General features: G+C 30.9%; 1 protein-coding gene across 3 annotated transcripts in view; it reads right to left on the reverse strand.

Moving 5' to 3' along the window:
• The window catches only part of Mnr (Membrane-bound Notch regulator), a 299,567-nt gene that overhangs the window by 211,923 nt on the left and 60,382 nt on the right, over positions 1-27,262 (reverse strand). For all 3 annotated transcript variants that reach the window (XM_065510450.1, XM_065510448.1, XM_065510449.1), the window contains exon 3: positions 14,151-14,200. The gene's annotated coding sequence lies outside the window, so the exon portion shown is untranslated. The remainder of the gene's footprint in view (positions 1-14,150; positions 14,201-27,262) is intronic.

Raw genomic sequence — 27,262 nt, forward strand, 5'->3', positions numbered from 1 at the left:
CTAAATAAAAGTTCATAAATGTTGTTGACATTATTTTCAAATACCAACCACAAAGGGATTTTGTTTGTACACAGGGATTTGTTGTTAGTAATAATAAAATTAGCATTTGAGCAAAATATTATTTTAAATGAAAAAAAATGTAAGTGTGGCTAAATCATTTTACGTGAATACCAAGTGATAACTGATATTATTTTGACGAAACTATAACTGATATTATTTTGACGAAACTGCAGTTTTTCGGCAAAAAAAAAAATCAACAATTTCCGTATTTTCAAATTCAAAATCGATTATTTTTGAACTTTTAAAAGATATTGATGCTTTTTTCATATTTTTCTTATTTATTGATTAACAAATAGCCATAAATTTTAGTCGATATTATGAAAAAAAGCACTGGGCCAGGATTTGCATGTCTGAGGAGCCCAACTTTGCCGATCCTGAAGGGTCATTGGGGTCCGTCGTCAAAAAGTAAACTGGGATACTACTCTGTGTAAAATTCAATGCCAATCGAATCAGCCAGTTAGAAATGACATATTTACTTCCATAATATATTGATTTTGGCCCACTGTAATACTTAAAGACACAACTATTTGTTGAGACCATTAAAACAAATTGAAATCATGTAACATGTTACTACACGACCTCAATTACCTTCTGCTGTATGCAGCTAAAACTGAAGCAAATAATGAAGTTAAAAAAGAAGGACCGAAACGTAAACTATTAAGGCGCCCACTTAAGGGACACTCATGTATAAAACATGTATCCTTATAATAGAAAACAACAAAAAGACATGAAAGGAGAGGTAAAATAGGGTTGTCTGCACATTACAACTGAGCATAGCTTTATGTGGGAAAATTTACAACAATGAAGAATTCATGTATTTTATTTGTTATATTTTATTATAATTTGATTAATTGTCCATGTTTTAGCAACAAGACAAAGACAAGACACGTATATGCAGTTTTTTTAACTTTAATTTTAATTGGCAAGCTGTAAAGTGTCAGGAATTGAGGTTATACAATGTACATAATGCAGAGAGTTGTAAAGATTCGACAGAAAGTAAGAAAAATACTTGTACTAAAAGTAGGCTTTAAGTTGCAATTTTCTTTTTAAGCCTAAAAGTAGGCCTTGTACTTTTTATAATTATGTACACAGTTTTTCACTAAAGTTTTTCTAATAGGAAAAAACAACTTTCATTATTTAATGCTTATATGAACACAGACTGTTAAGAAAAACTATTTTTTTCTCAAGTATTTTCACTTTCTAACTATTTACTTGTTATTTTCATACTATTGTTGTTTTTATTTAGCATTTTTAAAATAATTACTTTCCTCCTTCGTCTTGCACTCTTTACTTATTATTTGCTTTACAGTTCTTTGTTTTTCAGTAAAGAAAATACACATGTTTTTATGACCCTCTTTCTCATCATTGACAAAAGACTAAGAATTACTTAAACAAACATATTTATTACCAGGCATAATAAAAAAACGAAAAATATGCATATATTTTCCATCCCACTTTCTTCTAGACATACTTATATTAAGTAATTCAAGCAGAAATTTATGTTGCAAGTAAAAAGCATTTTCATCAAAAGAAACTTTTAAAGTGTGAATTAATATTCACTACGACTCCTTTCTTTAATTTTCTGATTTTTCTGCAAGGGGTTAAATTAAAAATTAAATGCAGAAGGAGAATCAGTAATAAGGAAAATTATGTCTCAATCTTAATGCAACTTCAATTACAATAGGGAAGATAATAAAAAAGTTTAATTACATAAATATGATTATTAAAATCATATTTTACAGCTAATTGAGAAATGTTGAAGATATTTTTTTGAACTTACTATTACATTTCGTTTCAAAAAGTGTCATTACTTTATGAAATTTCTCAATTATTATTGATTCAAATATTAAATTAATGAAAAATCAATCAATTAAAACTATACAAAGTATTTATGAACTTATTTCTGAATACAAGGATTCATAAGAAAAACAACTAAGAAAGTATAGTCGGTCAAGCCGGACCATATAATACCCTACACCAAGTAAATGAGTAAAAATATTTTTCTTTTAAAATTTCAATAATTTATATTCGTGAGTGATTTTCGGAACTGGGCCTTATGTGGAAGCTATGACCAATTATGGACCGATCACCATGAAATTAGGTCATGTGATTTATGTCTATATGAAAGTTATTTATGTTGAATTTTGTGTATATACCAACATTTTTAAGTGATTTAAGCACGTTAAAGTAATTTTTGGAAGCGGGTCTATATGGGAGCTATGACTAATTAAGGACCGATCGTAACAATATTTGGTGACATGAATTTTGTATATATAAAACTTATTTGGAGCGAAATTTGTGTAGATACATATATAAATTAAACATTTATGACCCATAAAGTCCAATTTCGAGAGGACATTTGTATGGGGGCTAGGTGAAATAATGGACCGATTTCAGCTAGTTTCAACAGGCTTCGTCCTTGGACCGAAAAAATTATATATACCAAATCTCTTTCGACTCAGAAAGTGATTCTTAAGGTGGGTGGTAGAACAATATTCTTGGGCGTTACACACATCTGCACAAACGCATTATACCCTCCTCAATATGGTGGTGTAGGGTATAATGATTACAAAATAATCCTTAAACAAACAGATGACCAGGGCTGCGATTTTCTTGTAGATGCATGTATATTAGGAAGGGTCGATTTGTAGGGATGCAAACAAAAACTGCCCAAGTGACAAGGAAAATCGTATTCTAGGGATCAAAATAAAAAACTTTGTCCAAGGCACTATACCTCTAAAATTAATTCTGATGTTCCTTATTTTGACCCAAAGGTCAAATTTTGAAAAATCTCACTTTGACCCATTTAAAGTGCATCAATCGAGTCTAAATGTATAATCGACCCCCACTAACTTTGGAGGGCCGACCCACCCATGCTAGTGGCACACCCCCGAGAACCACCCTTGGAGGTGTCCCCAAACAAAAATTTAAAGAAATCAATATTTTTGGCACTTTACATGAAACAATCAGCGAAATGGCTATGTTTGTTTTGGAGTTTATTTTTTTAATACAACTTAATAATAGAAAAGAAATTAAAAAATATATATTATTTGAAACCTGATGTCGCACACTGTGGTAAATCACAAATCTAGCTGGACAAAATTAAAAAATAAATGTCTGGCAACATTCCTTCTGATCATTTAATGAGCTTCTCAATACAATAGGGAACTGTAATTCATGTTTTGTTTTTTTAGTTTTTAGCTCCGATTAGGAAAAACTAAGCATTAAAGTCAGTTGTTGTCAACAGGTACATTAAGATTTCAAAGAGAAGTGTATTTTTTGTGTGACTTTGGTTTATGATTAAAAAGGCTACGTTGATTTTATTGTCATAATTTTTTTATATTATTATTAAGCTTTATTTCAAGGAAATATGCAACAATTTTCATTTAATTATTTCCATTGTAACTATTAAAAAAAAACTATTTTTTGTGAGAAGATCAGAAATTGGAAGAAATAAAATATTTCCTTTTTTCAAGTAGAGTTAAAGCTGTTTATTCCGCATAATTCCGCTGTAAAACTATATTTGGGTTAATCTGTCAAGTGTTCACTTTAAGGTAAATCAAAAACATCTTGCGCATTTTTGCGACCGCCATACATTTTTTTTCACTTTTCAAGTATGACCTACACAAAGAAAAAATAAAATATTTCCTTTTTTCAAGTAGAGTTAAATCTGTTTATTCCGGATAGTTCCGCTACAAGACTATATTTGAGTTAATCTTTTAAGTGTTCACTTCAAAGTAAATCAAAAACATCGCCATAAATTTTTTCGCTTTTCCAGTAGGACTTCCAATTTTTCACGAAAAAAAATTTTTAAACTCCCAAAATACATTGCGAAAAAAAAGTTGGTTTTTTATAATCGTCTATATATTTGAACTCATTTTTTATATGATTCATAAGTGAGAAGTGAACCCAACGTGATGACACTGTGTGTCGTCGCCATAACAGCGTATACATTTTCTGGTATAACTAATTCGGAAATGCTAGCTAGCAATTGAACATGTCGTTCGGTTTCTTGTATATGCGACGGAAAGACTGACATTCACATAACCTTTAATCCGCTTTAGCGCAAAGCCACTCGTAATAGGACCAAAATAAAGAGATAAAAATCGATTGATTCTTTTCGAATTTATTCACCGCTGAAGCACACCAATTGCTAACCGAAGTTTATGGTGCATGCGTTTCATTGATTTCAACGTACAATAGATGGTTTGTACGGTTTGGAAGTTGTGATTTGACAAGGAAGAAAAAATTGCCCATGCCAGCCAAAAAGGTTTGAAGGGGGTATTACTTCATCAAGATTGTTGTCAAACTCAACAAGAGATTGCAGAATCATTGGGAGCTACTCAATCAGCAATTTCAAAAAGGTGTGCAAGCAGCAGAATTCTTCCCAAAGCAGGGAAATTGGGTACCATACGAATTGAAGCCGACAGACCTTGAACAACGATTTCACATGTCGGAAATGATGCTTGAACGCTATTAAAGAAAATCAGTTTTGCATCCAATCATAAATGGCGATGAAAATTGGATCCATTACGATAACCAGAAGCTTAAGAACCCCGATCAACCAGGCAAATCGATGCCAAAGCCAAATATCCATGACGCTAAGGTAGTGCTCTGGATTTGGTGGGATCAAAAAAGTCCTATATATTATGAGCTGCAAATATCTGGCCAGACTACCTCTGAGAACCTATACCGAATACAACTGATTCGTTTGAAACGAGCATTGGCCGAAAAACGCCTAGAATATGCGGTCAGATAGGAAACCGTAATATTCCATCATGACAACGCTCGGCCATATGTTGCAATACCTGTTAAAAACTATTTAGAAATAAGTGGTTGGAAAGTTTTGCCTCACCCGCATTATAACACAGACCATGCCGATCGATACAAAACGCTCTCTCTCTTTCTGGGTTACTACTTTGGAACAGAGTATCCGATGTTGGCTTGATTCGATCTTGGCCTCAAAAAATTAGCAATTCTTTCTCGGTATTCATGTGTTGTCTCCTAGGCCAGATAGTATACCAGCATTGATCTTGAGGTAGTGTTCTTCGATGCTAGCTCGTCCATTAGCTAACCTTTTTAGCACTTTGTAGCGTGCCGACAAATTTCATGTATGTAGGAAGGTTGCTAATGTAACGCCAATTCCTAAAAACGGAGAGGCTAACAACCCTGAAAATTATCACCCAATAGCAATTTGTTCTGCACTTACCAAAGTTATGGAGAATATGTTTAATTACCATCCTGTGCAATATTTAGAGTTCAACAATCTACTCAGCGACCGGCAGTATGGCTTTCGTAGAGGATGCTCTACGGGAGGCTTGCTAGCCTTTCTATCGGAAAAATGATGTCGTTCTATTCACTGTTTTGGCGAAAGTAAAGTGGTGGCTCTAGATATTTCCAAGACGCTCAATATAGTATGTCATGGTCAGTGTTGCCAGGAGCTGGCGAAAAAAGAAGCTATATTGGCTTCAAAAAAAGGCCAGAAAAAGCTAAACCTCTTTAGAAAAAAAGCCAAAAAAATGCTAAAATATTATAAATTAAGAATTTTGGTTTATATTTATTTTTAAATAAAAAATTAGAAAATATGTTCATAAAATTCATCTGCTTTACTTAAAGGAAGTACTAAAAAGTTAAATACTAGATTAACCATGTCAGAAAATGGACATTGTTGGTTCTATATTTGTCCATTTGTAGTTTAATATATTCTGCCCCTGAGCCTTAAGCTTCGTAATTTTATTAGCACTTTAATTTTTCACTATCAATATGACATTAAATTTTTTTTTTGGTTTTACTACTTTATTATCAACGGGAAAAAATTGATTTTGCGTAGAGTTTTCATATGGTAATCTTTGTCGCAATTGCTCAATTAGTTTAATTTGTCGTATTATTTTTGTCATAATCTTCACTAATTAAAACGTTCTTTATTTTATCTCTTTTTCATCAAACTAGTATGAAAAATGTGTCAAAAACATTAAACAATTTTCAATTGGCGACGATAATGGATAAAATTCCTTGAATTTTAAATCAGAAAACAGCAAATGATTTACATATTTACTTTTTGTACTTTGTGCAATACTGGTTTTAAAAAAAGATGGTACGCCAAATTATAATCTGTGTATTAATTACTTAAAAGTTTGGCTTTTTAGAATTTCTGGTTTGACGAAATTAAAACAAAATGGGTTTTAACTCGAAGCATAGATCCACAAGACGTTTAACGCCTATTGATCGCCATCGAGTATCACAAGCCTTCAAGAGTTTGTGGGGCTCTTGTCCATTATATAATGATGAATATAATGTGTAATAACAATTTTGTCTTAAAAGAGAATTTGCTAGACATTTAAGCTTTCAGATATAAAATACTCTATTTCATTTTGAACCACTTGATATTGGCAATTGTTATTTGTTCTTTTAATACTGCACAATTCTTGAGTATGTTGAAAAGCTAAATGAAAATCAGTAATGAATTAAAATGAAAATGGTTCACAAATATAAATTTAGCCTTTTTATTTACTCTTTAGTCTCGAAAGTTTTAGCCTTTTTTAATTTCAAAAAAGGCTATTCGAGTTCAAGATGAATTCAGGGGTACCGCAAGGCTCATACTCATTTTCTTATTTTTTAAAACGACCTTCTACGTCAAACATCCAACGCTATCAGTTATTTCGCAGATGACAGCAACATTTGCCATTCATATTCATTCAGTTATAGACCAAGCCAGTTGGAGATTGGGAAAATAAGGTAAAACATGAACGATTCCCTTAATCGGGACCTTGTGACAATCTCTGAATGGGGTCATGCGAATAAGGTAGCTGTAAATGCTCACAAGACTCAGTGTTGCATGTTGACACAAAAACGAACGACAGACTATGTTACTGCATCTGTATTTATAAATGGTGTAAATATTGAGAATCAGTCGGTCTTGGTGTTCTGGGCATGAAGATACAATGTGATGACCGTTGCTCTGATCACATTTTTCAAATGTCGAAAGAATCATTCTAGTGTCTACGATTTCTAAAACGGAATAGGAATTTTTCACTCCATCTGATCTCCTCACTATTTGCACCACCTATTCCGACCGAAATTGGAATACAACTCCCATGTATGGGGCGGTGCTTCAGGAGAGGGCAAAGGTGATTATTGGTGACAGTGGGGTATCCAACTCTATTGACTGTTCTATCGGTACTAAAATGTAATGTGTTCTGATGAAATTAGGGAACTTGTTCCTGATAACCGCAGATTATTATATTATACACATCCCTTTGTTGTTGATTGGCCAGTGGACCGCACAGCACACTACAGGGAAAATTCGTCCTTTAGCCGTAATGTACGTATGTGGAACAAACTTCCTGGTGAAGTGTTTCAAATCACACTACTCCTTCTTTCCTCCCTCCCATAATACATTTTTCTAGCTTTGCATGAGTAGGGGTCATCCCCTGAGTGCTGGTCCAAGAAGCAAAAATGGGGAAAGTTCATAGCTTACAATGGCCAATACTTTGAATGAATATATATTGTACAATTGTTTCAAAATAAAAGCTAAATATTTAAAAAAAAATCCAATATATACTGTTTTGATGAGAAAGATATTTCTAGAAAAAAATTTAAAAACCTTTAATAGCTTTAAATGAGACCAAAAATTATAAAATCTGACTAACAGTTCTTGAGTTATCAACGGATTTTAGCAAGCACCAATTAAAATATATGAACTTTAAACCTATATAAAACCAAACACAAACTAGTTTCGAAATTTTGGAGAAATATAAATTTTATATGGCCATGGAAAACATGTATACCAATTATTATCGAGAGCAGAAGAGTAAAGGTTAGAAATTTATTTTCGAAATTTTCCTATTTTATTTAGATTTTAGTTGCATGAAAATCATAGCCCTGTAGATGACAAAACAAAAAGCAGAGGCATGAGCATCTATTTGTTTTTAAATGATATTAATTATTCTATTGTTATGGTTTTTATTTGAATAAATTAATATTAAATCATTTAAATCACAAAGTTGACAATGATGATTAAATTAATTTTAATATTTATTACATTATAATGATAATACTCATACGCAACAGAGTTCCATGAAAACTCTTTTAGAGAGTGGGTTTGATTGAGAGTATTTATGATAAAACAAACGTTATTACGAGTAAATGTATGATGGTATTTTATCCTTGTGTGTATTTAGCAAAAGCATGTTAAACTATCAAAAGGCTAATCTCGAACAGCATGACGTTTATTGTCTGCCAAACGATAAAACCAGAAATGTACTACATGATAGTTGAACAAAAGATACATGCATCGATAAACATCCAACATTAACATTACGCAAACAGACATACGTAGATGTGAGTGGTTCCAAATTTTACGGAAATAGTAAATGGAAAATATGGCGCATTTATAAGTTATGATTTATCTACGAGATGCGTATCTATATTTCTTTGCATCTAAATGATAATTATTTTTTGCTAGGCTTAAATATTTCAAATCTTACACATAACATACTGAAAACAGCTGCTGCCACCGCTACTAACTCTACAGCTGCAACGCTTCTTAGCTATCAGTCATATTATAAACATTATCTGCTAAATGTGACATTTATTACCACTAACAATGTATTTGTTACTTAATATTTACCAAGTAAATGTAGGTAATGCTGTCAGTATTATTATTTACTTCTTAACCAACATTGTATGTAAGAAAATATGTCTGCCTAATGCAATTGAGTAGGAGGGCATAAAAGTTTCTGACACATATTTAATAATTTACCATACTTGACACCATTCGACTAAGAGTACAAGTACTACTGAGTATTTCTACATTCTACAAATGTTCTGTAAATGTATTAGAAGTATATGCATAGATTAAGGTGGTTCCGTTTGTATAGAGGATCAATATGTGACAATAAAATATTTGTCTGATAAAGGACTTATATGGGAGGTAGGGTCAATTATGGATAGATCTTCGCAAAAGTTGGTAGAAGATTTTGATTCATATAAAACCTGTTTATGTCCAATTTCATCTCGATATTAATTATTATAAGACAATTATGACTATTCAATTCAATTTTTGAAGGGGACTAGGGACAAATGTTGAACGATTTTCGCCATACTTTACAATATAATTTCAGAGTACCTAGAACTAATTAGTGCAAAGTTTTATCGGGATTGCAGCATAACGAACGTGTTAATGACTGTTCCAATAGTATTCTGAGGTTACATTTGTGTATGAGCAATGTGAAATCATGGACTGTTATTGCACATTTTCAATACCAAACAAACCTTATTAACAGGGTGAAAACTTCAGCCAGCGAGCTGCTTTTGTTTGGGACTTATCGTGTTTTCAACAGTCAGACAGACAGACGGACGGACATAGATAGATCGAGTTAGAATCTTTTGAGAACTCAGAATATATATGGAGGATTTCACGTCAAGTGAACCAAAATCTTAGGACTTTTCCTTGAGAAGCTTTTTGGTCACTTAGTGGAATTCGGGTTGGATATCTATCAAAATAAATGTTTTTGTGTTAAAACATTTATTTTGATAGATATCCCACTCGTATTTCACTAATCGATCAAAAGGCTCTTAAAGGAATAGCTAGGCTTTCTTTTGAGTAAAAAAAATAACAAAAAAGGGCCCATTTTGAATTTTTTTATATATAAAACTATAGTTAAATATGAAATTTTGTCTTTCTATCATGATTGCAACCCGTGCCGACTTGCGATTTAGTTTTGTGGTGCATTTACAAGGGGAAAAAATGTAATTTTTTCAGTTTTTGAAAAAATTTTGCCATTAAATAATTACTTTTGCAATTTAATTTAAAAGAATCGATATGTGTACGTAATTGTCGTTCTAATAAGATACAAAACACAAAAATTGGTTAAAAAATGTTAAAGTTATTCAAAAATCGCCAGGCCATTAACGTGTCTCAGGCCACTAGAACAAGAAACGTAGGAACAAAATAAACATATTTTGAGAAATATTAAAATAAGAGCTCATTTTTACTTAAAATATGTCCATATTTACTTGTATATGAGATTTTGTCTTCGTAGGATACCGATAACCTATTCGCAGGTATGACCAAAAAAAATATTTTTTTTAACGGCAGTTTCAAAACTCCAATTTCAAATTTTTAAAAATTTTGTTAAACAAATTTCAGAATTTTTTGATCATCACTTGGGGATTTATTGTGAATATAATAGGGAATAAAAATGTGAAAAAATTATGTCAATATCTCCTATAGTTTTTCCGTATCTGCGATTTAAATTTTGCGATTTTCGAGAAAAACTAATTTTTTGGCCATATTTTGGCGAATGAGCCGAATTTCCTTACTTTTATGATTTTTAAGTAAAAGCTATTCAGAATATTATAGTCCATGTAATTTTAAATATAGTGTGAAAGTTTTACTATAATCGGAAAACGTCAACCATTCAATCGAGAAGGTCAAAGGTCAAATTTTTCAATATTTGGAATTTCTCATGGAAAAATAGCGAAATGTTATATATTTTTGGTCCGATTTTGATGAAACTTAAGAAAAATATAACATGAAGTCTAGTATTTATAATAACAGCACAAAAATTAAAATTAACCCTTAATAGCACTTGGGGTTAAAATTACGCCAAACTTCTAAAACCATTAAAAATCTGATAACAAAATTATTCATCATATAAATGGTTGTCAAACATATACGTCTTTACTGTAACCATATATTAGGAGCCGCAGAACAAAAGGAAATTTTTCGCATCTTATCAAAAAATGGGTTTTTGGAATTTTTATAATACTTGGGTTGAAATCTTCTAGAAACAATTTTTGTACTAAGTAAATGGGTTCTCAAAAAATGGATGCTGATCAAAACGTACAACACTGGTATAAAACGAAAAAAAGAATTATTTCAATGTGTAAATTGCTTACAGTGAGTGTCACTCAAAATCGTACAACATATTTCTTTTTAAATATTATGAAATTATACAGGCAATAATAGGTGATTATATAAAAAATTAAAAGTCATTTTATTAATTGGAACAAAAAATATGTATTTCAACAAAAAAGTTAACAAAACCTCAATTCGTTAAAAAAATATTGATGAAAATTAAAGAACATCACAAAATTCATATTTCACTTAAATTCGTACAATTATATTAAATTATAATTAAAACTTTAAAAATTAAAAAAAATGTTAATATTAAATAATCCTAATACTTTGTAGGGTATCATTTGCTATTTTTTAGTGCCTTTACGATTTTAAATGAAGCGTTGATATTCTGGGCACTGACAGTCTTACCCAATTTTTATACCCTACACCACCATAGTGGGGAGGGTATTATGCGTTTGTGCAGATGTTTGTAACGCCCAAAAATATTAGTCTAACACCCACCTTAAAGTATACCGATCGACTTAGAATCACTTTCTGAGTCGATTAAACGATGTCCGTCCGTCCGTCCGTCCGTCCGTCCGTCTGGTTGGCTGGCTGGCTGGCTGGCTGGCTGGCTGGCTGGCTGGCTGTCCATGTAAACCTTGTGCGCAGAGTACAGGTCGCAATTTTAAAGATATTTCGATGAAATTTGGTACATATTATTTTTTCGGCTCAAGGACCAAGCCTATTGAAACTGACTGAAATCGGTCCATTATTTCACCTAGCCCCCATACAAATGTCCCCCGAAATTGGACTTTATCGGTCATAAATGTTTAATCTATCTATGTAACTACACAAATTTCGCTTCAAATAAGTTTTATATATACAAAATTCATGTCACCAAATTTTGTTACGATCGGTCCATAATTAGTCATAGCTCCCATATAGACCCGCTTCCGAAAATCACTTTAACGTGCATAAATCGCTTAAAAATGTTGGTATACACACAAAATTCAACATACTTAACATTAATATAGACATAAATAACACCACCTAATTTTATGGTGATCGGTCCATAATTGGTCATAGCTCCCATATAAGGCCCACTTCCGAACATCACTCACGAATATAAATTATTGATATTTTAAAAGAAAAATATTTTTACTCATTTACTTGGTGTAGGGTATTATATGGTCGGGCTTGACCGACCATACTTTCTTACTTGTTTTATTTGTGGATAAGGGCAATTAAAATTATACACAATATAAAAATAGCATTTTAAAATATTTCCAAAACATCAACTTTCTAAAACTAATGAATAAAATTTGACTACGATGGTGTACGATTTTAAGTGACCTTCACTGTATATAAAGCTATATATAGTAAGTTGGACCTACAATGGGTCAAAATCGGGAAAAATATTTTTTAACCCGAATTTTTTTTTAATCAAAAAATTTTTTTGTCATAAATTCATTTTTCAAAAATTTAAAAAATAAACTTTTTCAAAAATATGAAAAAACAACATTGGAAACAAAAAATAAATTTTCTTTACCTAAAAATATTTAAAAACAAGTAAGAAAGTATGGTCGGTCAAGCCCGACCATATAATACCCTACACCAAGTAAATGAGTAAAAATATTTTTCTTTTAAAATATCAATAATTTATATTTTTGAGTGATTTTTGGAAGTGGGCCTTATATGGGAGCTATGACCAATTATGGACCGATCTCCATAAAATTAGGTCGTGTGATTTATGTCTATATTAAAGTTAACTATGTTGAATTTTGTGTGTATACCAACATTTTTAAGCGATTTATGCACGTTAAAGTGATTTTCGGAAGCGGGTCTTATATGGGAGCTATGACTAATTATGCACCGATCGTAATAAAATTTGGTGACATGAATTTCGTATGTATAAAAGTTATTTGGAGCGAAATTTGTGTAGATACATATATAAATAAACATTTATGACCGATAAAGTCCAATTTCGGGAGGACATTTGTATGGGGGCTATATGAAATAATGGACCGATTTCAGTCAGTTTCAATAGGGTTCGTCCTTGGGCCGAAAAAATTATATGTACCAAATTTTATCGAAATATATTCAAAATTGCGACCTGTACTTTGCGCACAAGGTTTACATGGACAGCCAGCCAGCCAACCAGACGGACGGACGGACGGACGGACGGACGGACGGACATCGTTTAATCGACTCAGAAAGTGATTCTAAGTCGATCGGTATACTTTAAGGTGGGTGCTAGACTAATATTTTTGGACGTTACAAACATCTGCACAAACGCATAATACCCTCCCCACTATGGTGGTGTAGGGTATAAAAATGATTTTAAAGTATAATTTCGTGAAGGGTATATAAGATAAAATCCGTGTTCAAAAGTTACACCTTCAATTCCGGATATTTAAGTCAAACACCCAATATAGAAGTGTTTTTTGAGTTAAACGCTGGAAGAAATCAAGAAAACCCTAAAAAAGGACATTTTGATCCTTTGATTCAGCTCACCAAATACTGATTCTAGGATCAGATTTCTTAGAATCGGTATCCTACAATAAATTAAGCTTTTATTTTAGTTGGCAACAGCCACAACTCTTTTTGGGGGGGCCACCCTAATATACACATGTCATTAGTGTGGTGTACATTATATGGTATTTAGTATTCTTAAGTTTGTCTTCTTAAGTACTTGTGGTTGATTGTATATATAAATAACTATTCTAATAAGAATACAATAAGGAAATGCTTATAATGCTATTATTACGAATATATGTATATCTGATTAATAGTTTGAGCTCATTTATATGTGATTATGTTGCCTACATTAAGGCACCATGTTTATTGGTAAAAGCTTTATAAAGGAAACATTTAAATTAAAACCATAGTAAGAACTAGTGGTTTTAACTAAATAAGTTAAATATGTATAAACCTTATAAAAATATGTATAAAATATTTTTATTTACAGCAAATTTATGAACAAAAATTCCCAGGGATTTTTCTCTTTTCCAATTTTTCATATTCAAATTCAATGTAAAAAAATAAAAGGGAAAAAACTCCCGAGGAATTTTTTTCATAATTGGGCTGTTAGTATTTGGTATGGTTTCCTTAATTATCTCTTATTTTAAGGTTAGTTTGTGTTAAGAATCCACCTTTAGCTTAAGAAAACCCAAATTTAAATTTGCTTTGGAATGTGTATTTAAATTTATTTTTTATTAATAAAATATACCTCATTCTCGCTTACCTTATATTTTTGTTAACAGCGTATAATTATCCTTTATAGTTTGTCGTTATCTGCAAATATAAAAATAAACAAATTATGAGAATATTTTTTTAATTAAACTAAGCACTTGTTAGCAAAGAGCTTCAATAATGACCTCTTCTAAATAATCTTAATATAAAATTTAGCTTAAAAAATTTGTGAGCGCCTAAAAGCACACTTAAAATGTTTCAACGATGATAATTAACCTCATAAACCAAAACACTTTAAAGGAATTACGTGAAGAAATGCAAAAAAATAAATAACAAGATAACAAAAGTGCCCAAAAATGAGAGGACAACAAACACACTCGTAAAATAAATAAAACGGAAATGTTCACCCTTTAAAAGTTTTAAGCCAAAAGGTCAACAGTTGAAAAAAGGGTGAAAGAAAATATAATTTGAACTAGAGTAGAATTGAAGGAAAAAATGGAAGATGAAACCAGTGACAATAACAAATAATTTAAAAGGAAATGAGAAAAAAGCTGAAAAAAGAAAATAATCTTAAACGCCTTGATTTATGCTAACAAATCGTCATAGAAACTTTTTGTACCCACTGAATTCCCAGATTTTTATATTTTTACTCAAATGTGAACATAGTAATATTATCCGGTTTTTTGAAATACTAAAAAGACAAAGACATTTTGCTACAACTACTATTTACAACCTCCAGAATTTTTCTTAATGACATCTGATCTGTGAACTTATGCCAACAATAACAGCTGGCGCAACAAAAAATATAAAAAAAACCTCATCCCAATGGTCAGAGAAAAATATCAAAAGCCACAAAAGTCAACCTAAAAAACTAGAAAATAAAGAAAATTATGGTCATAAATTCACACAAATAAAACACCATATTGTTTATTTATTTGATGGTGAGAATAATTTTCTGTCCATATAAAAATAGTGTCGTCATTAGACAAACACAAACTAACAGATGCAATTGCAGCACTCTTCTACAAAAATCAACTACAAGATACAAGTACAAAAAAATCATTGATGCCAAAGTACAAGAGGAAACTACAAAACGCCATAAGTCTTGGTCCAATGAACAAACAAATAAAATACAAACTAATGGCCTTCTATTGCTGTAATAATATTTGTCCTCATTTCTATATTTTAAGGATTTTTTTTGAAATATTTTTTTTTATTTTTATTTGTAGTTATTTATTTATATTGTTCATACTCTTTATGCTTTCTCTTAGGGTATTTTTATAACCTTCACCATGAGTGGCAATATAAGTTTATCATTCCATTTGTAATTTCTACATTTTTCATTTGCGACCCAACAAAGTATATATATTCTGGTTCGTTTTATATAGCGAAGATATAGCTATGTCCGTCTGTCTCGTCTGTATGTTGAAATCAACTTTCCGTAGCCCCCCAAATAACTTGCAAACATGATTGATAACCAATATATCGAAAATTCTCCAGGCTATTTAAAATCGAGAAAATCGGTCCACAAATGTCTGAGATATAATGAAAAAATCGGGACAACCTCGTTTTTTGATCTATTTTTATAGATATTTCAAAGTCCATTGCAATGATATAAAACAAAATAAAATAAAACTTTGGACCTACAATGGTCAAAATCGGGAATAACTATTTTTTAACCCACATTTTTTTCACTAATAAATTTAGACATTTTTTTTTAGAAATTTAAAAAAACAATTTCGAAAAAAAATTTTAATTTTGAAAAAAAATTTAAAAAGTTTTCAAAAACAATTTTAAAAAAAAATTAAATTTTGTTTACCTAAAAATATTTGAAATTAGTGTTTTAGTGTACAATTTGGCGAAGGGTATTTAAGATTCGGCACAGCCGAATATAGCTCTCTTACTTTTTAACTATAGAAAAATCATAGTGGTAGAAGAGAAATGTTGGTATTCAGACTATTCTGTATTCAGACTTTGATAAAATTTGGTAATCATTAGAGCCATTTTGATATTTCCATTTTGATATTTCCATTTTTAGTTTTTCTTATTTTTTAAAACTCGTGATTTAATTCACGATTTTCCATTTTTGAAAGGTGAAAAAGGATTCAAAATTCATATAAAGATATGGTTCGATTTGATTGATTGTGGAATTATGAGAATGATTGTTATGTCCTCTTTAACCCATATCGTCCCAAGGATTTTTTTTCCATTAACTTTATAAAACATGGTAGTTTTTTGATAATTTGGGATTAGAAAACACGAATATGAAGTCCAAATTTTTTTCAGATTTTTTGTTTTTGAGAAAAATGGTGTTTGGTAAATCGAACATTGGGCACTATTTAGCATTTTTGTTATATATTTTTTATAATCTCAAATCAGTTTATATTATTTATTTAAAGAAAAATAGAACAAGACATTTATTTAGACTAAAAATATTTATTATTTTCCTTCATGAAATGCTTCAAAACAATGTTTATGAAGCTCAATATTCCACTTTTTGCATAACAAAGTGCATAGTTTGTGACATCTCCATTTCTTATTTTGCTCTATTTAAACTATAAGATGCTTTCTTTTTGTTATAGGAAGACTATGTTTGTAAGTCTCTAGCTCTGTCTCTGTTGAATCAATATATTGCTGTTTCACCTTTAAAGAATCCGCAAGTTCTACTCGAAATTGTTTTTGAGATTTAATACTTTTGTTTTGGTAACGACGACGGAAACAGTCCAGTTTTCAAGCATAAAGGCCAATACCACTTCTTTGCTCGAAGTGCAACACTATAATTTTGTACAGCATTGTCATGCAAATCCACTCTTCCAATTCCTTTGTTTTAGTTTTTCAATAGTAGGGGTTAGTTATAATTTACACAGCGAAAGCGAAAGTTGTCAAAATACACTGTATGCCTGTCTGCAAGTTCTATATTATCTAACAAGCGAAGAACTACATTGGCTCCTAAGCCAACTGCTTTGTTGTAGCTGTCTGCCGATCCAGCATAGGGTATGCAGTAGCTATTTGCCGATCAGAGGCACCATTGTGTATAGATGAAGTGAACTGGTTTACCACGTAAAAAAATATGGTACAAAGGACGTATATTGTACTTTATGAAATAAATATAAAAAAAATAATTTCGAGAGAATTGAACAATATCTTTTGTCGTTGTTGTCTAAATTAAAGTTGTTGCTGAAGTGAATAAATTTTTTAATGTCCAAGAACTTATTTCTTGGCATACATAACTTCACAGCAGAAACGCTTAATGTAGGGTGATTTGACCAATAATCGCGAGCAGCAGGCACAGTGTGATATGACAATACCAAATGCCTGGGAATCGTTGTAACATAGTTTTGTCTAAAACAAAATTAGAATTCGGCTGCTGAGCGTAGAAACTTATTTCCTCGATTATCATATCTAAATCATTATAATCAAAAAATAGACAAAATAATAACATAATAACTTTATTTCTGTTAATTCAAACTCGTGAATTAATAACAACTAGCATAACACGGTGCACTTCGCTACCCCTGTCCTAGTAAAATTAAAAAATATGAATGATTTCTGATACAACCTAACTACGTACAATGGTACGAAAGTAACACATGCAAAATGTAACTAACTAATTTGGTATGGGAGATACCACTCCACTGTTCTGATCCACCCATTTTTAAATCTCTTGTGTAAAAAAATAACTCATATCAAGCTTTAAACTCCGCACAGTTATAAGAAATTAATTCGTAAAAAGTTTAAACACTTTTACAATTATAGTTCTACAGATATTCGAAATTAATTATTTACTTTGTATAGGGCCACGCCCACTATTCAAATCCCGAACAATTTCAGCGATACTATGCAAAATTATAAATGAGACATTTAGACTAAGTTTGAAGAATCTTGCAATTATAGTTCACAAAATATTTAGAAATAATTATTTAATTTGTATGGGAAGTGACACCATTTGTTCCGACCCGTCCCATTTTTTAATAAACTTCACGTTTAAATATGAAGTATTTACCCCAATATGCATAAACAGTTTTTAAATTTGTCAAAGGTTTATAAAACACATTTTGAATGGAAATTTTGTTTTATAAACCTTTGATAAATTTAAAAATTGTTTATGCATATGGGAGTTAGAAAACAAACAAAAAACACCTTCAAAATATAGTTTTTTAAGTGACTTTGAATTACTAAAGTCTTCTTCTTTGTTTTCTATAACAACTCTCACTTAAAACAGAGCGAAATCAATACTGTTTAATTGTTTCTCTTATTTATTTACAACAACAAATTGGACAAACACGCATTGCTTTGTCTACATTTTAGCTTAAGGTTCACATGTACACGTTTTTACATATGTGTTAGTAACATCTTTAAATGCTTATAACTCCAAAAAAACTGAACCGATTTCAATATATTCTGCACTTCTGTGAATAAATCCCTTTAAAATGGTATATTTCTTGCTCAAATTGAAGGTATAATGTGAGCGTAAAAGGGGTCTAAAGAAATCGACTTGCCTATTATTAATAACAATATGGCAATACGCAACATCTTCTGAACAAAATCAAAAGTGCTATAAGTGCCAAGAGTTCGACAAATCGAACACTCCATCTTGAAGTCAAATTACAAAAATACCTGTGAAAAATAAAAATATTTTTTTACTGTTGTGGATAGTTGAATCGTTTTTCAATTGAACTACATTCACACTTCTTTTATTTTTTTGAATTTTATACATAGTTTACAGTTTTTAAAATTATGCCAAAATTGATGTTTTTTCTTCACCACTATTATAGAAGGGGGGGATTGGAGTGGGCATGAAATTTTATTTTTATATTTGTAGCCAACCCCTTACACTATATAATTATTAAAAAAAATAGTTCTTAGTCTTACCAAAACTGAGAAAAAATTTTCAAAAAAGCCTTAAATTTACTGTTCGAAAAATCGAACATTGGGACGATATGGGTTAAATACATAGAAATATTTCAATATAAAAGTGCATTCATAATGAAAAGCAATAATTCTATAAAATTGACTAGAATTCAAGTTACTGCAATTGCCCTGCTAACATTTGAGCAACTTGTTTGAATATAATCAAAATTTTTAATAGAAAATTTGAAAATTTTAAGCCATTTTTGCCGACTGTAGCTCATTGACCTGTTTTATTCTAATTTCGTTTTCCGTTCCTAGGTCATGCTCATAATTTTTCGGATTTTTTTGTACTTTTACCTAAAACAACAAACTAAAATATGAAATTGTTAGTGAATGGATGCTGGCTGGTTGTTTGGCACTATTCTTGGCTCATACTCTTACCAAACAACACAAAACACAATTGCAGAAAAATAAATAACAACACAAATGTGTTTATGGTTCAAATATGATTTTTGTTTTTGTAGTTATTATGATTTTGTTTCCTTTTTTGTTGCAATTTTGCTTTGTACAATATTTTTCAGAAAGATTTTAACTTTTTTTTGTTTTAGTTTTTAGCAACTTTTGTCAAGGTTATTTGAAGGGGTGATTGTAAGGTAACTAACATTAATAATAATATTATTATTTTTATTATTATTATTATTGTTGCTATTGTTTTAGATGTTTGTAGATTATTGCTGTTGTTTTTTGAAAGCAAAGGTTATGTGCTAAATTTAGTAGTTTTTTTCTTTTTACATTTTCCCCTTATTGTAGATATTCAGTAAAGGTATGTAGTAGATATTTTAATTATTTTTACATGGAAAATGTATAAACTAAAAATTAAAACTGAATAAATCTGAATCTGCATAACTACTTGTCCTATTGCAAAATTATATATGAGCAAATTGTAGAGAGGACAAATTCTTTAAGAAACTTAAATTTTGTGACTAAGCCGTTTAAACACAAGGTGAGATACTGGGTGTCAAAATCGACCACCTCTGGATATGAAAACACTGTATATAATGTAACTTGTACAAATATGGATAGATTTGAATGAATGAAACTTTGCAATAATGCAGTAGGAAGGTAAAGATATTATTCTTTATTTCACTAAGTTTATATATAGATTAAAATTTTTCTTTTTGAATGATAAACCTAAAATTTAAAAAAAAAATCGACCACTGCATGAAGTAGCGAACATAATTCAGTCCAACAAATTGAGACTTTTTGATAGGAACTGAATAGCGACACTATAATTCTGAAAGGGCATATTGAGTATATAATTTTTGTAGAATAAACTTATAGTCCAGCTGGTCTGAATTTTTTTTTACAGTGGGACAAAGTTTTAAATTTTTGATCGAAGGGAGCATTATACTAACTGAACAAAATGTTGGAAGTTAATGTCTGAGATAATTTTTATTGTCAGAGTTATATTGTGGAATGGTATGGAAGATCTTAACCCTCTATCTCCATTCTTTAGGGTCCAATTTTAGGCTTTTTTCGAGAAAATCAAAATAAATCCTTTCAAAAAGAACATTTAAGGATTATAATATTCTACGAAAATGTTTGCCGGGAAATTCTAGTGGCGATTGTCAAAGTTGTAAATAAATCTCTTTACGCTTATGTCATTCAGATGTATTGTCATTTACATGGTAATGTATGCTAAAATGTTGAAGTTATTAGACCCAGTAGGTCATTAAGTCTCGACCCAGATACCTGCTAAGGTTGGCTAATACGTAGTTTCACAGGAATCTGTGCATTTTGACACTCAGGGCTGGGCATTCGCAGAGAAGTTGGAAAATCTTTTGCTCTTTTTCCCTATCCTTGCAGCTACGTCAATGGTCGTTAAAGGGGAGTCAAAGGCGACTTTCATGCTTGAGTACCATCCATATTTGGTGAAAACCAACGTTGATGAAAAAATTTCTTTTCAAAACTAATTTTTGGTCGAAAAAAATTTTGTGAAAAAATCGAGGTAGTCCCGTTTGTAGGCCGATTTTAAATAGCAACCTAAGTTAGACTATAGCGGATATATTGATGTATCAATCTTATATGAAAGTTATTTGTGGGTTTCGGAAAGTTGATTTCAACAGACCTGTGGACAGTCTATTGACTATGACTCGGCTTTCTATAACGATCTAGAATATATATACTTTCTGCGGTCGTAAACGATAAATGTAGATTCTACAAACGGTATAAAAAACTTATATATATCCTTGCCACTAATGTTATATAAATAACTTCAAACACATTATCAACGCAGAATATTTTTCACGATCGTCCCATCTCCCATATAATGCCCATATTAGAAAAATACATTTAATATCGAACAGAAATTCGCACAACTGGATTTGGTGACGATGATTCATTCCACAATTGTAGCGTTCGCTATCTTAAGTATAGAATTTTTCAAAAGCAAATGTTTTTTATTATTTTAACATGCATATTTATATACCGAAATAAGAATGAAAGAAACTGTGAGGAACTTAATTTAGTTAAATGAGATCGAGAAGAGTATAAACAATCGCAGTAAAACATCTTGCTTATTTCCGAATCACTTAAAAAAAAGTATTTTTTGTTCACTTCGAAAAAGGTTTAAGATAATAAAATATCAATTACATGTGAGAAAACAAAGGCTATTATTTAAATAGAATAAAACAAAAGCCGACTTTCAAGTGAAAAATTGCCATACACATCTCATGTCTTCTGTAAAGGAGAAATCAAGCCCCATGGGAAAATATTTTGTATTGTTAATGCTAAATAATACACAATTTTGTAAAAAAAACGAATCTAAACATGAGAACTATTAAAATAAAGCCATATTATTGCACTTAACATAGTGCTAGTAAAATGCTATCGAAACATTTTTAAGATTTCTTTATTTTGCCTCTTCAAAGCCGTAGCTTTTTGATATTTACACGGATATGATAATAAAGTTCTATGTCTATAAATTCCTTTTCTTGAATAGATTCTCGATCAATTTGGTTCAAAAAAGTATCAACACATTCTAAATAAAACTACATCCTAGCCGTGCTGACTTTATTTTTGATTATGAACAACAGTTTCAGAGATATTCAGAAAGTTTTGAGAAAATAATTTCTGTTTTTAAAATCATAAAAAATCGAAAACGACCAAAAAAGTAAAATCGTTGAAAGATTTTTTAGTTTTTCGAATTTTGAGAAACTCCCGATTTCTAAATTTATGTATTCATATCTTGTAAAGCTCTGAGCCGATGCAGTTGATTATGGAATCATGACATTTGATTCCATAATTTCTGATGGGAAAAATAAAACTCCTCAAATGAGTTTTTTATGACGGCTATTTAAAACAATTTTTTTAAGTGTTGTTTCATGCGAACTTTTATTATACCCTACACCACCATGGTGGGGAGGGTATATTGGGTTAGTGCTGATGTTTGTAACGTACCAAACTATTGTCCTAACCTTCACCTTAAAGTATACCAATCTGCTCGCTTTCTGAGTCGATTAAGCGATGTCCGTCTGTCCGTCCATGTAAACCTTGTAATTAAACTACAGTTCGAAATTTCAAAGATAATTCGATAATTAATGCCCCAAGGACGAAGCCTATTGAATTTGGTAAGAATCGGCTCAATTTTTCTCCTAGCCCCCATATGATTACCCTATCTGAAAATAGTCAAGCTCTTATAAATTTCTTAGTTATATAGATATCCAAACCAAATTTACCACAAATAAGTTTTATATAAGCCGAAGTCGCATTACAAAATAATAAGCCATAGCTCCCATATAAGGCCCATTTCAGAAAATCACTTTAACTTGCATAAATCTCTTAAAAATGTTGGTATTCAAATAAAATTCAAAGTCAATAATAAGCCATAGCTCCCATATAAGGCCCACTTCCAAAAATCACTTTAACTGGCATAAATCTCTTAAAAATGTTTGTATTCAAATAAAATTCAATATAAATAAGTTATATATATACAAATGTCACCAAATTTTATTACGATCGTTCCATATTTAGTAATAGCTCGCATATAAGGATCACTTCCGATAATCGCTTTAACTGGCATAAATCTCTTAAAAATGTTGGTATTCAAATAAAATTCAACACAAACAACACAAAGTTTTATATACACAGAAGACATGCCACCTAATTTTGTGGCATGTCTTTAGTCATAGCTCCCATATAAATTTTAAAAGAAAACTGTTTATAATCATCTTCTTGGTATAGAGTATCATATGGTCGGGCTTGACCGACTATACTTTCTTACATGTTTTCAGGTTGAAAAATATCTGTTAACTTAGGAGTTGAGATCATTTTTTTAATATCACCATAGATTCTGAAAGAGCACGTCAATACGACTCAATTGGTATATAGCAATATAAGAGCCAGTTTTTGACTTCGTATTTAAATATGAATTATATTTAAGTTCTATTTAAATACGAAAATGAGTTTCTCAGTGCTTTTTTAAATGATACTTAAATGGCCAACGTTGGCCATTTAAATTCTATTTAAGTTTCATAAACTACCATATGTTTTTGACAGCTGACTTTTGTTGTTTAGTTTTTTTTTTCGACTCTATTGTAGTGAAAAAAAAACAAACAGCAGCGCGCTGCAGCGTTTTGCTAAAAAAAAGCGTCTTGCAAAAACTACAATTCCGATGCGGGGCAATTGGAGCTTCTTTTGTGCATTTTCCTACCAATAATTTTATTGTTTAATAAACTTTCATTTCTTATTGGGCAAAATGTAACAATTTTTGTTTTGGTTGAACAGCTGTTTTAAGCAAAACTATCGATAATTTTTTGATATTTAGTAGTGCTGCCATACTTTTATCTTATTTAAATAAGACAAATTATGTAGCACTGAAAAACTCAAACTGTATTTAAATACAACTAATTTTAAGTAAAAATTAAGTAAATACGTATTTAAATAACAAGTCAAAAACTGGGCATAAGTCTCCTTTTACTCTAATATATAGAGATTTTGATTTCAAATTTTCTGGATAACCGTTATTTATTGTACCTGATATTTATATAAAGGTTAAATCAAATATTTGCCGTTGAAAAGTTAAAAATTAAAATGATTAAATGCCTTTATAGGGTATACACATTAGACTGGGCGCTTAGAAAATGATTTTTTTCATATGTCGTAGTGGAATTTTTTTTCCTCATGCCATAGAAATGTATGTATATGTATGTATAATTTAATATACATATTTGTTTATCCAAATACACGTAGTCTTAAAAGTGTGTGGCATACATCAATTATCTAGATATCATATGTGTGTTGCCTCAAATGTTTAAAATATCTGCTAAGTATTAATCATAAATTTTGTTTAAAAAACTCTGGCTATATTCTCTCTTGGGCCCACAAACTAAACAAACAAATATAGGCACTTAAATAAATTATTTACAAAATTTCATTCAATAAATTTTTGATTCTCATGACGCATTAAAAATATCTAATATTTTGAGGTCATTTTCATTTTGCGCGTCTCTTCTACTTTAAAGCAATATAAATAAATAAAAATAGAAGAACCCTGAAAACCTCAAAATAATGATGACTAATAGTACATGTGTCTATAAAAATTCAATGACACTTACTACACAAATAGTTTACGACAATTTTAATGCTTCTTAACATCATCGTCTTCCCCAAACACCATTAATCTGTCTACTGACAAGATTTGTTAAAGTATATTACCACATTTTGTTAAAGAAAATTTCACGTAGTACTACAGAATGTGCGTCAATAAAAAAAAGAAGTAAAATAGAAATGCTAGACGTTATGTGAAAATACGGAAGAGACATGAAGTATAAGGAAATAAGTTTAAGATGTGCAATTTTTATTTTTACAGTCTGTTAAACTGAGGTGGAAAACGTTGGCTAAAACATAGTTTTTTTAGTTTCATTCCCATGTTGAATTTATCGATTTATGTTCTTTTATAAATTATAAGCGAAAAACAATTAAAAGTGTTATATTCGGCTGTACCGAATCTTGGGGACTTCCATCTATGGGGACTTGAATCAGTTATGTAGTCAGTAGGAGCAAATGCGTTCTATCTATTCGCAATTGATTCGTTTGAAGTGACATGAAACCGTAATATACCATCATGAAAACTCTAGGCCACATGCTGCAATAACTGTTAAATACTATTTAGAAAAAAGTGGTTGGGAAGTTTTGCCTCACCCGCATTATAGTCCTGACTTTGACCCGTCCGAATGCTATTTGCTTCGATCGGTAAAGAACGATCTTTCTGGAATACGTTTCACTTCAAAACAGAGTATCCGTAATAGGCTTGATTCGTTCTTGGCCTCAAAAGATGAGCATTTATTTTGGCTCGGAATTCACATTTTACCAGATGCCAAACTTTGAATAAATTTTTATTGTACAAATGTTTAAATTTTGTCTTTATCTATATTATATTAGAAGATATACGGTTACTGTTTTGCCAATTTTACACCTTTTAAACCTTCGAATTTCCAAAAAATCCCTGCTTAAGCTACGTTTCCGCATACACCGTAATCGGCACCGAAAATGAAATTCCATACATTAGCACCGAAAAGATGTTCGTTTTAGATATCAGCAACGAAAATTGGGAACGAAACGGCACCGATCGGCAAAGAAAAATCTGTCATTTGGGGCCGGAACGAAAACAACTTCAAGTAGGTTGTTTTCGGTGCTGTAGGAACGAAATTATTTTAATTATTTTTATACCCTTCACCTTCGTGAGAAGGGTATATATAAGTTTGTCATTCCTTTTGTAATTTCTACATTTTTCATTTCCCACCCTATAAAGTATATATATTCTGGATCCTTATAGATAGCGGAGTCGATTAAGCCATGTCCGCCTGTCTGTCTGTTGAAATCAATTTTCTGAAGACCCCATGTTCAAGCATGTTAAACATGCTTTCGAGAAGTTTGCTATTTAAAATCAGCAAAATCGGTCCATAAATAACGGAGATATGAGCAAAAAACCGGGACAACCTCGATTTTTTACCTATTTTTGATATATATCTGGATTACTAAGTCATTAATATAGACAATATGAATATATAATGATAGATATTTCAAAGATGTAGATAAGGCTATAGTAAGTTGGACCTACAATGGGTCAAAATCGGGAAAAATATTTTTTAACCCGAAATTTTTTTTGTTCATAAAAAATTTTTTTTGTCATAAATTTTTTAAAAAAATTTGGAAAGTATGGTCGGTCAAACCCGACCGTATAATACCCTACACTAAGTAAAAGAGCAAAAACATTTTTCTTTTAAAATTTCAATAATTTATATTTGAGTGATTTTCGGAAGTGGGCCTTATATGGGAGCTATGACCAATTATGGACCGATCACCATGAAATTAGGTCGTGTGATTTATGTCTATATTAAAATTAACTATGTTGAATTTTGTGTGTACACCAACATTTTTAAGCGATTTATGCCCGATAAAGTGATTTTCTAATTACGGCCCGATCGTAACAACATTTTGTGACATGAATTTTGTATATATAAAACCTATTTGGAGTTAAATTTGTGGAGATACATATATAAATTAAACATTTATGACCGATAAATTCCAATTTCGGAAGGACATTTGTATGGGGGCTAGGTGAAATAATGGACCGATTTCAGCCAGTTTCAATAGGCTTCGTCCTTGGGTCGAAAAAATAATATGCATCAAATTTGATCGAAATATCTTCAAAATAGCGACCTGTACTAAGCGCACAAAATTTACATGGACCGCCAGCCAGACGGACGGACGGACATCGTTTAATCGACTCAGAAAGTGATTCTAAGTTGATCGGTATACTTTAAGCTGGGTGTTAGACTAATATTTTTGGCCGTTACAAACATCTGCACAAACGTATTATACCCTCCCCACTATAGTGGTGTAGGGTATAATAAATTTTCTTTATTGGAAGAGGAAAAAATAATAGATTTTGTCAAAAATAATGACATTATATTTAATGTGCGACTCCAATATTAAAAACTAATTTCGTTTCTGTTTTGTGCCGCAACGCACCCAACTGAAACGAAAACAATTCAGAAACGAGACGGTTAAGAACACCAACGTTTTTCAGTTTCAGTTTTCGTTATCGGCGCCGATTACGGTATATGAGGAAAACCAGCTTTAGAGGATCAACATAGAGAGATGTTGTATGAGTCACTCAGTAACATCAGTCATTTAGATATGTAGATAGATAGATCTTCAGTAGACACAAGATTTCCGTTTTTATTTAAGTTAAATTTTATAATGTTCTGACCTTCGTGTTAATCCAAATCGATTGGAAAATTAATATTT

This window comes from Calliphora vicina, chromosome 4 (genome assembly GCF_958450345.1).
Source record: "Calliphora vicina chromosome 4, idCalVici1.1, whole genome shotgun sequence".
NCBI lineage: Eukaryota > Metazoa > Arthropoda > Insecta > Diptera > Calliphoridae > Calliphora > Calliphora vicina.